Genomic DNA, 10,706 nt, shown 5'->3' on the forward strand with positions numbered 1-10,706 from the left:
CCCCTGGCAGACACTTCACTGAGAAACTGCAGGCACAAATACTCAATCTAATTTACCTGCCCAATATTTTCCTCTGCCATCCCCCACAAAAACAAACAAACACACCGCTTCAAGCAATGGCACCAAAATTCAGTTTCTCCAGGATTAGGCAAAGGAAGAACGAAACTGCAGTTAGAAGATGGCCAGGGGATCCGAGGGTTTATGGCACGTATTTCTATACCCCCAGCAACTTAGGCCATTGCCACAGAGCCTAGGACTTGCTGATCAGAAGGTCGGTGGTTCGAATCCCCGCGATAGGGTGAGCTCCTGTTGCTCGATCCCTGCTCCTGCCAACCTAGCAGTTGGAAAGCACATCAAAGTGCAAGTAGATAAATAGGTACCGCTCTGGCGGGAAGGTAAACGGCGTTTCCGTGCGCTGCTCTGGTTCGCCAGAAGCGGCTTAGTCATGCTGGCCACATGACCCGGAAGCTGTACGCCGGCTCCCTCGGCCAAAAAAGCGAGATGAGCGCTGCAACCCCAGAATCGGTCACAACTGGACCTAATGGTCAGGGGTCCCTTTACCTTTACCTTTACCCCTTGAACCAACAAATCCAAGGCTTCTTAGCTATGACTTTTTTCCAGCCAACTCAAACAGGAGGGGGAAACAGTGGGAAGGAAGGGTCTCCTGCCTCTGCAGCTGACTAGTGTTATATGTATTCCATTTGTGAGCACTGAAAAGAAGAAACTCTTAGGCTATTGTGAACTAAACACAACACTGCCATGCTTGCAAATCCTGGTGGAAGTCTGAAACCTGTAGATAAAGGTTTATCTAAAAGGGAGATATATCTTCTCTGTTTGCTCTCCAGAAATCATTATTTTTCTTCTTCTGTCTGGTTGGTTAATGGTTTTCCATGAATAAGGCTCCTAGTGCAACTTGTGTAGCTGTATAAGGATGATGAAAACAGTGATGGGGGACCTTTGGCTGAACTGCAATCTCCATCAGCCCCGGCAAGCATGACCAATGCTCTGGGATGATGAGAGTTGTAGTTCAGCAACATCTGGAAAGCTATAGGGAATTCTCCACTCCTGGTCTAAAAGATTCACAGCCATTACCTGCAATTACCTGTATAATTGCTTGTTTTAACCACAGCAGTAGGAAGAATACCTTTACATTTTTTTTTAACCTTCTTAGAACCCCTGGAATCTCATACCACTCAGAGATTGGGGTGGCGTGCAACAATACTAATTAATTACAAATATTATTTTCCCCTTTACTGTACTTTGTTTAGTGACATTCCGATTTTTCCGATGTTTGCGGTGAGGTTTGCCACACTTTCTTACCGCTCAGGATCCACATAAGTTCATGAAGCGCACCAGTTCATGCTTCAAATGTGACTCACAAAGGCTAGCAATTCATCATGGGTTCCTCTGCAGCCCTATTTTTGGTCTGCCTTCGATACACAGCCTCGCTGAAAAATCCCAGGGTGTCCTCGCTCAGAGAGCAAAGGGAACATGCAAGGATCGCCCTGCAAAGGAGCAAATGTGCTCATTAAAAAGGATTTCTGGGAAGCGGGGAAGACGACTTGGAGGTTTGCACTCCTCCTCGCTGTAACCTCAGGCAGCACCAATGCACCTGAGAATGATGAACATTGGGTCACCAGGGACAGAGAGGGCGAAGTGGAGACAGGCAAAGGAATTGTGGGTTATGTGAATAGCGCACTTGAAGCAGCTCTCCCAAGTTTAATTAGACACAACCAACTGATGTTTTGCAGTCAGGTTCTGTACAGGCTGACAAGAAAATTGTATTTGTGAACACCGGCTAATTAATCAAATTAATGTTAATCCTGACTGCACATTACAAAAAGAAAAGAAAAAAGAAGACTACAAGCTTCTCTCACCTGCCCCTTATCCATCCCTTTATAATAATTTCCTTCCTTCCTTCCTTCTTTCTTTCTTTCTTTCTTTCTTTCTTTCTTTCTTTCTTTCTTTCTTTCTTTTCGCCTGACAAGGTGTCCAGATGGAAACAGGGAAGGGCTTCAGTATGCTTATGAAAAAGGGGACCTCACTTTAGGAAGTCTGTCATCCTGGGATCATGCAGGGGTAATTTTACTTAAAAATAAATGGGGGGGGGGGATCTTTTAAAATAAGTTCCTGTTCTGCTGAAATGCCTATTTCTAGTGGAGGCTGGTGTCTGTTGGAGCTGGTAGGGCAGAAGGCAGGGAGTTCAACAGTAGGTGGGGCCAGAGCCAATGATGGGCAAAACCAACTAATTCTAGGTTTGTCCCTGTCTCCTTCCTACTGAGTTCTGCAAGGGAAACACTGAGTCTAAGGAGGAGGAAGCTGAAAGCAGTGCCATCCCCTAGATTGGCTATAAGTAAGAAGGGTGGCTAATGGGAGCTGGCTGAGGTTGGTGGGGGCTGTGTCCTATTTTGCCCTAATGGACAAGCCTCTACTGTCCTTTTCTGTACAACGTTGCTCTTCTTTTCTGGAGGAGCTCTGTTCTCTCTCACACACATCTGGTCACCCGGTTGTTAACCATTTTACTTGTTCTTAGCTGGGAAATGTGGGAAACAAAGGGGCCTTCAAAATGGCATAATGACCAAAGCCAAGGGCCTTTCTGATATGGGATGAGAAAATGAAGTGTCAGGGTGTGAGTACTGACATTGTTTGATCAATATACGCACCCTTGTATGTCTTCGTCTCCCCTGCAAATTGCAATCTCTATGACGAGATCCCAGTGGCAACTGGAAATGTCATCATGGATGGACGTTTTAGGATAAAAAGCTCTTAGATGTGGTAACTGAGAAAACTCTACATTTGATTGATTACTTGCACTTTGCAATCTCTCCTTTTGTTCGTTATTATTTTTGAATATTGTACCACGTCCGAATAGTTAAAGCTATGGTTTTCCCAGTAGTGATGTATGGAAGTGAGAGCTGGACCATCAAGAAGGCTGATCGCCGAAGAATTGATGCTTTTGAATTATGGTGCTGGAGGAGACTCTTGAGAGTCCCATGGACTGCAAGAAGATCAAACCTATCCATTCTTAAGGAAATCAGCCCTGAGTGCTCACTGGAAGGACAGATCGTGAAGCTGAGGCTCCAATACTTTGGCCACCTCATGAGAAGAGAAGACTCCCTGGAAGAGACCCTGATGCTGGGAAAGATGGAGGGCACAATGAGAAGGGGACGACAGAGGACGAGATGGTTGGACAGTGTTGTCGAAGCTACCAGCATGAGTTTAACCAAACTGTGGGAGGCAGTGGAAGACAGGAGTGCCTGGCGTGCTCTGGTCCATGGGGTCATGAAGAGTCGGACACAACTAAACAACTAAACAACAAATCACTTAGAAAACTATAATACATAGATGTTTCCCCACACAAATTGGTTGTGTTGCAATTAGCATGGTTTTTTTTTAATGATGCCAAACACACACACACTTTTTAAGCAAAGAAACAAAGCAACCAACTTCTAATTCCCCAGCTCTACAAGTCCTTAAGTACATTTAAAGCTGTTGCGCAGAACAAAGCAATTACTCTCCTTCCATGATCTTCCTTGACTTGAGTTCACATGATACGTTTCTTACTCCCAGCCAAATGCAGAAGATGAAATGGACTCCCAAGGAACAATTCTTCAAGGGAAAGCTATCAGAGTTTCATATTGCGTCTGAAGACATTATGTTGTTTCATCAGGTGGCCAAGTCCACGGTGCATGATATCCAGCATGCTGTGTGTTACCTCCCTGCTTTCTCATTTTACTGCCTTCCTCAGTGAAACCTTCTTTATGCTATCTATAAAGTAATGAATGTTAATGAATGCAATTAATACTGTACCAGGAACACACATGCTTGTAGCTATGCTGACTCCTGGCCCCCAATGTTTTCCTGGGGATAATGCGCATTCTTCTGCTAAGTAGGGCTAGCCTTAAGAAGTGTATTATATTTCATTTTGAAAGCTCTCTAATGGGTTTTTAGTTAAAGAACTAAAATTAATACCCCAGTAGGCACATACTTGCTTACAAATGTATTACTATTTGTGCAAGGCTAGAGTTTCTTTTGTACCGAGGTGCCCAGATAAAATACTATTCATGCAGAAGTTGGGAGTTAATCCTCAAGTGTCTTTTCATGGCCCAAGAAACCTCCTTGGGGCTGATACTGCAACTCTTTTTCAAAAGAATGGTGCACACGTGCAGGAAATGTGCTCTGAGTCATAGGTTTTTCTTCTGCATCAGAACGGAGGCCCTTGCATGTGTTCCTCTCAAACAATTCTCTCCGGGCAATCTAAGCAGAAGCTTTGACAAGATCCAGATGGAGTTGCTATTAAGCCCTCCTTTCATCCCATACCACTGTGTTTGTTGCCGTGTGATCAATCCATCTCTAACATCTCAAGACTTGCACCAGGAGACTTACGCAACACGCTCAGAAGATCTGCTTGAGAAGCAAAATTCCAACATTGCTGGATTCAGGGAATAACAGGTTACATTTGTTTATCACATTTTAGCTTTTTCTTTCTAACATGGTGCTCACTGAGGCCTATATGAAACTCTGAAGCAGTCTCCTATATGGTGGTGGCCAGGCCCAGACCTAGTATCAAAGAATTGTAGAGTTGTAGAGTTGGAAGGGACCCCAATGGTCATCTAGTCCAGCCCCCTGCAATGCAGAAAACTCAGCTAAAGCATCTATGACAGATGGCTATCCAACCTCTGCTTAAAAATCTCCAATGAAGGAAAGTCTGCCGCCTCCTGAGGGAGACAGTTCCACTGTCAAACAGCTCTTTCTGTCAGAAAGTTTTTCCTGATGTTTAGTCGGAAACTCCTTTCTTGTAACTTGGAGTCATTGGTTCGATTCCTACCCTCCAGAGCAGGAAAAAGCAAGCTAGCTCCATCTTCCATGTGACAACCCTTGAGATGGCTCTCATATCTCCTCTCAGTTTCCTCTTTTCCAAGCTAAACATACACAGCTCCTTCAACTGTACCTCATAAAGCTTGATCTCCAGATCCCTGATCATCCTGGTTGCCCTCCTCAGAACACGTTCTAGCTTGTCAACATCCGTCTTAAACTGAGGTGCCCAGAATTGGACACAGTGCTTACCTTTGACATGGTGTCTGTATCAGGAGCCTTCAAACCCTTACAGCAAGAGGGAATCTTTTTCTGCAAAAGACCACATTCCCTTATGGGCAGCTTTGGGATGGAACACATATGAGTGGTATACATGGCCAGAAGTAAAATGTGGGTGGATGTGACTCTTGCCTTGGCCCTCCTTTACCAGGTTTGTTTTGAGTGGCTACTTTCCATATACATTTCAATTAACTGAAGACCAAGGCCCATCAACACCTGTCTCCAGGTGATATCACAGCTGTTTTACCAATGGCCAGAGAGGACCTGCAGAATGAAAGTTAACAGTTAGCCCCTAAAACAGGATTAGCACATTTACTACAGATGTTGAACAGAGTCAATAAAAGAGTTTCACAAAATGAAGAGATAAAAAACCCCAATTACTTTAAAACAGACCTGAGGACACACAGAAAATAAACTACCATGTGAAGTAGTTGGTCAGGGAAAGTGAGGTGGGGGTGGGTGGCATTTAGCTGAAGAGGTAAATGAAGGTGTTACTAGCTTTCAGAAAAGAAGGGAAGAATGCCAGGAGAGGAAAGAAATTTGGGTAGCAGTTGGTGGGGCTTTGGAAAAGTTTAAGGCAAGAACTATAACAGAGCAATTGCAAAACTTTGGGGTACCTGGATTTAAAAACTTCTGCTTCTGCAAAAGAGCCTTTGCAGGTGGTTATGACTGTTGAAAAAAGGGGAGCCTAAAATTGTGGGCTGGGACAACACACATACATATAAACATATATACAATACAATAAAATATATGCTTGTGATCAACTTGAGAAAGTCTCGTAGGTTTGAAGGGTGAGGAAGAGATATTTTAATGCTTTGAGTTGGACACTTGTTTAATGAGAAGGCACACGGTTCAACTGTTGGTTGAAGAGTGCCAGGATAAATGCATCCCTCATTAATTTAACATGCAGTAAACTAGATAGATATAGACTTGTCTCAGAGAGCAGGAACCATATGCTAGCAGTACCTTGGGTAATGCTCAGACATATGCAAAGTATTTGCACATGAAACAGTAACACCAGATGGAGGTTTTGTGGCTTCACCATCAGTCAACTGCAGTCCTTTCTACTCCCTCCCTCCCGCAGACTTGCTCTGTTTATCATCTAGCCTGATGAAGAGTTCTGGAGAAATAAAAAATTTGCACACTATTTTGGGGACGTTTCCGTTGGCCTAGTAAAGATATTGTCCTAGTATGGAATTTACTTTTTGTTACACAAAAGGATTGTGTGTGCATAGACAAAACTATTAAAAGATTTCATGCAGGAGTTTGTTTAGCAAGATTTAATATACTGCTTCATCAGAAACAACCAAAAAACCACTGTTTACATGATAGCATAAAATGTTAATTACAAATATTGATATAGACTTTAAAAACAGTTGGCAATAAAATGGTCAAAATACAGATAAAATCAACAGTATTAAAAACAATTATATATAGGATCATAGACTTCACAGGAATCACAACTAAAGAACCCCTGACAGATGGCCAGCCAACCTCTATTTAAAAACCTCCAATGAAGGAGTCTAGTGACATCTGGTTGAAGTTGAAGTTAAATCCTTTGAAGACAGAGGTCCTTTGGGTGGGTCGAGATGATATGGGGTTGGGGGGCCAACTCCCATCCCTTGCGGGGCTGCAATAAGTGCCGGCACCTTCCTTCAGGAGTTTGGGTGTAATCTTTGACGCCTCCCTTTCTATGGAGGCGCAGGTTACAGCTATAACAAAGGCAGCATTTTTTCATCTCCGCCTAAGCTAAGCAGTTGGTCCCTTACCTCCGTTGCCCTGACTTTGCCACTGTGATCCACACGACGGTCACCTCCAGGCTTGATTATTGTAATTCACTCTACGTGGGGCTGCACTTGAAACTGACCCAGAAACTCCAGCGGGTGCAGAATGCTGTGGCGAGACTCCTTATGGGGTCCTCGCCAAGGGATCACATTCACCCAGTGCTCTACCAGCTGCACTGGCTCCCGGTGGAGTATAGGGTCAGGTTTAAGGTGCTGGTTTTGACCTTTTAAGCCCTATATGGCCTAGGACCCTCTTACCTCTCCTGGTATGCCCCATGGAGGACCTTACGGTCTGCAAATAACATCCTAAAGATTCCAGGGCCCAGAGAGATCAGACTGGCCTCGACCAGAGCCAGGGCCTTTCCAGCCGTGGCCTTGGCTTGGTGGAACGCTCTGTCACAAGAGACTAGGGCCCTGCGGGATTTGACATCTTTCCGCAAGGGCTGCGAGACGAAGCTGTTCCACCAGGCCTTTGGTCAGGGTTCAGTCTGACTCCTTTTCTCCTTGTGTAAGAACAAGCATGAAGGAGGTTCCCAGCCCACTCACAGGTGCTTATAATATCAGTGGAAACAGTTGGTAACCACCATTAATTTTAAATTGCCACTTGTCCAGTTTTAATTTTAATTTGTTTAAATTAATTGTGGGATGTATCTTAATTTATTGAGTGCTTGTTTTTATGCATTGTCTTACTTGTATGATGTTAGCCGTTTTGACCAGCTTTGGCCGGGAGGGTGGGATATAAATAAATTATTATTATTATTATTATTATTATTATTATTTCCACTGTTAAACAGTTCTTACCATCAGAAAGTTCTTCCTAATAATATCTAATAATATCCCTGCATTGACATTAGGCAGTGGCCTTCAGTAGATACCTGCTAAATACATTTCTGTTTCAGCAAGAAACCCTGTGCATATGTAGTTACCCTTGTTTTAAATGTTTCATTGATATTTTTTAATTATGGTTTTATGTATATTTATTTTAAAAATATTTTTTGTTTATTTTAGACATGTTTTATGCATAACTGGGCTTGCACACCACTTGGAGATTTATTTATTTCTTTTGAGCAAGCGGCTTACAGATTTAGGTTGCCTAAATCAAAAAAGGGTTTAGAGTTCTTTTTACAATAATAGCATCCATATCAAAGACACAGTAATATTATGAAAAGAAAAGGTAAAAAAGGGAGAGAGAGATTTAAAACACATTTAATGCACATGGTTTTTCCCATGTGCATACATCCTGAGAAATGTGGTTTGGAGGAAGTCATGTTCTTCAAATGCACATTAAATGTGCCTTCATTGTATTGTGTGGAGGAAACTGCACAGACACACAGGCACACATACACAGACTGCCAAAGGTTGCCAGCAGCTGCCTGAAGTGAATCTGCAGACATTTGCGCTTTATTTTTCCCCATGGAGAGGATAGGAGAAATAAAGGGTAAGGGCACAAAGATTGATATTGATATTTCCGAGTGAGCTATATTAAATAACTAATTGGGCAATTGCTGAAGCTTGAGCAAAAAGAAAACCCCAGAGAATATAATAAACCGACATCTTCCATAATAAATTGTTCCATCCTTAACCTTTCCAATTCATTCTCTAGTGATCGAAAATTGTCCAAAGACTTTGCTTCTCTTCATTAGAAACATACAACCTTTTAAAAAATAAAATTCCTTTACCTTCCTTCTGCTCACTTATATATATAAATAAATGTTTTTTATTCAAAGCTTTTCCATAAGTAACAAAAGTACGTTCATCAAATATCTATCAGTCAACTAAGGGCGTATCCAGACTTCCACTTGTGTCCCCACCCCCACCCCAGCACTGCTTTCCACAAGGAAAACCTGATCTTTACCGCTGAATCAGGGTTGCAATATTTCATAAAGTAAAAATCAGGTACCCAAATTTGTTGAGCTTTTTTAAAATACAAAAATCTCCCCCCCCCAAAAAAAAAACCATGCTTTTTCGATTTACTTGCCTAAGATCCAGGACAAAGTACCGCCTTTCGGAAATTCCCCCCAGACGTCAATTCTGCCTGATATATGGGTCAACCAGGTTTTCTGTCAATTGATGTTTGCAAGTTTTCCCTGGGGGAAGCGGCAGGGCAAACAGAAAGGTGCTCAGACCCGTGTTTTCTAGGAATGGGGCAAGGAGAAATGTAGCCCCACATTTTGATGTTAATTCTTCTTAAAAAAAAAGTAATAGCAGAATATCCAGTCCATATGTAATGAACATAGGCAGCAGATAGCCATATTGCAGTTGTCCCAGTTGTCCCATTCCAGTGACTTAAAACCTCCAGTAAGAATGTTCACTCCGATACTGAACAGGGGAATTCAGAGCCTTTAAATAATAAAAAGGTGTGTTATATCATCTATCTATCTATCTATCTATCTATCTATCTATCTATCATTATCTATCTATCATCTATCTCAAGGGGTTGTTATGAGAATGAGACTACACTGGTTTTATTATTATTATAAAACAACATTAGTAGGGCACTTCATGATAAAGTTATACAGGAGCATCTTGGCTATAGCCGCTTAAACAAGAAAACCAGCAACAACTTCACAAAACAGCATTGGGAATATACATTTGGCCTAAATGTTCACATAAATTTTTAGTGTGTATAATTTCTCCCGGCCCAGCAATTTCAGCAATGGATGGGCTACGTGGGTGAGAAAACTGCATTTTCCCAGGCACAAAATAAAATTGATTTGAATGCTAAGAAAAATGCAATATCCCCTCAGCAGAAGTGAAACTTTGAGGGAAGGAGTGAACCACATGCATCAAATGAATGGGCCACTGAGTGTTGCCAAGCTACTCCTTGAAAAGGTGTCTACTCAGGAGCAGATGCTGAAAGGGAGGACCAAACTCTTCTGAGAGACAATTCTCCCTGTACCCAAATCGTGTTTGCAGTGTGTATGCTGGTATTAGATTGGTGAACACAATGTGTAAAGGAGAGGGGAGGGGAGTGTAAAGAGAAATGGTTCCCTAGCCCTAGTACACTACAAATGTGCCCACCCTGTAACAGGTCAGTTGGCCTTGATACTATTCTGAGGAAGAACAGCAAACTAGCTGCCTGACAGGCTGATATTCTTGCACAGAAGTTGTTAAGGAGAAAACAAAGGAACACTTTTCGTACAGGAAAATCACGTCTCTGCTGGATAGATTGCTTAAGAGATATCTTCTGATACAGTATATTTCTATATCTGCTCCCCAAAGCCCAACTAGGATTAGATTTAATACACAGACTGAATCTCTATGTGCTGCAGGCCAAACAAACTAAATAATGATTTGAAATACAGTACAAATGAATTTGCTTGTAACTAACCACCCACTGATCCAAATATTAACAAACATCATTACCGCAAGAGCTTTTGTTACAGGTAAAAGGTGAAGGTACCCTTGCCCGTCAGGGCCAGTCGTGACCGACTCTAGGGTTGCGCGCTCATTTTGCTCAAGAGGCCGGGAGCCGGCGCTGTCTGAAGACACTTCTGGGTCACGTGGCCAGCGTGACGAAGCTGCATCTGGCGAGCCAGCACCAGCGCCGCACACGGAAACGCCGTTTACCTTCCCACTAGAAAGCGGTCCCTATTTATCTACTTGCACTTAGGGGTGCTTTAGAACTGCTAGGTGGGCAGGAGCTGGGACCAAAAGACGGGAGCTCACCCCGCCGCAGGGATTCGAACCGCAGACCATACGATCGGCAGGTCCTAGGCACTGTGGTTTAACCCACAGCGCCACCCACAGTTACAGGAGAGTTGGTTAATTAGTTAGACCTGTATCCAATGAAGGACTTTTGCTTAGGTCATAGAATTTCCTTTCTCT

The sequence above is a fragment of the Podarcis tiliguerta genome, assembly GCF_965153285.1.
Source record: "Podarcis tiliguerta genome assembly, chromosome: 3".
In the NCBI taxonomy this organism is placed as follows: Eukaryota; Metazoa; Chordata; class Lepidosauria; order Squamata; family Lacertidae; genus Podarcis; species Podarcis tiliguerta.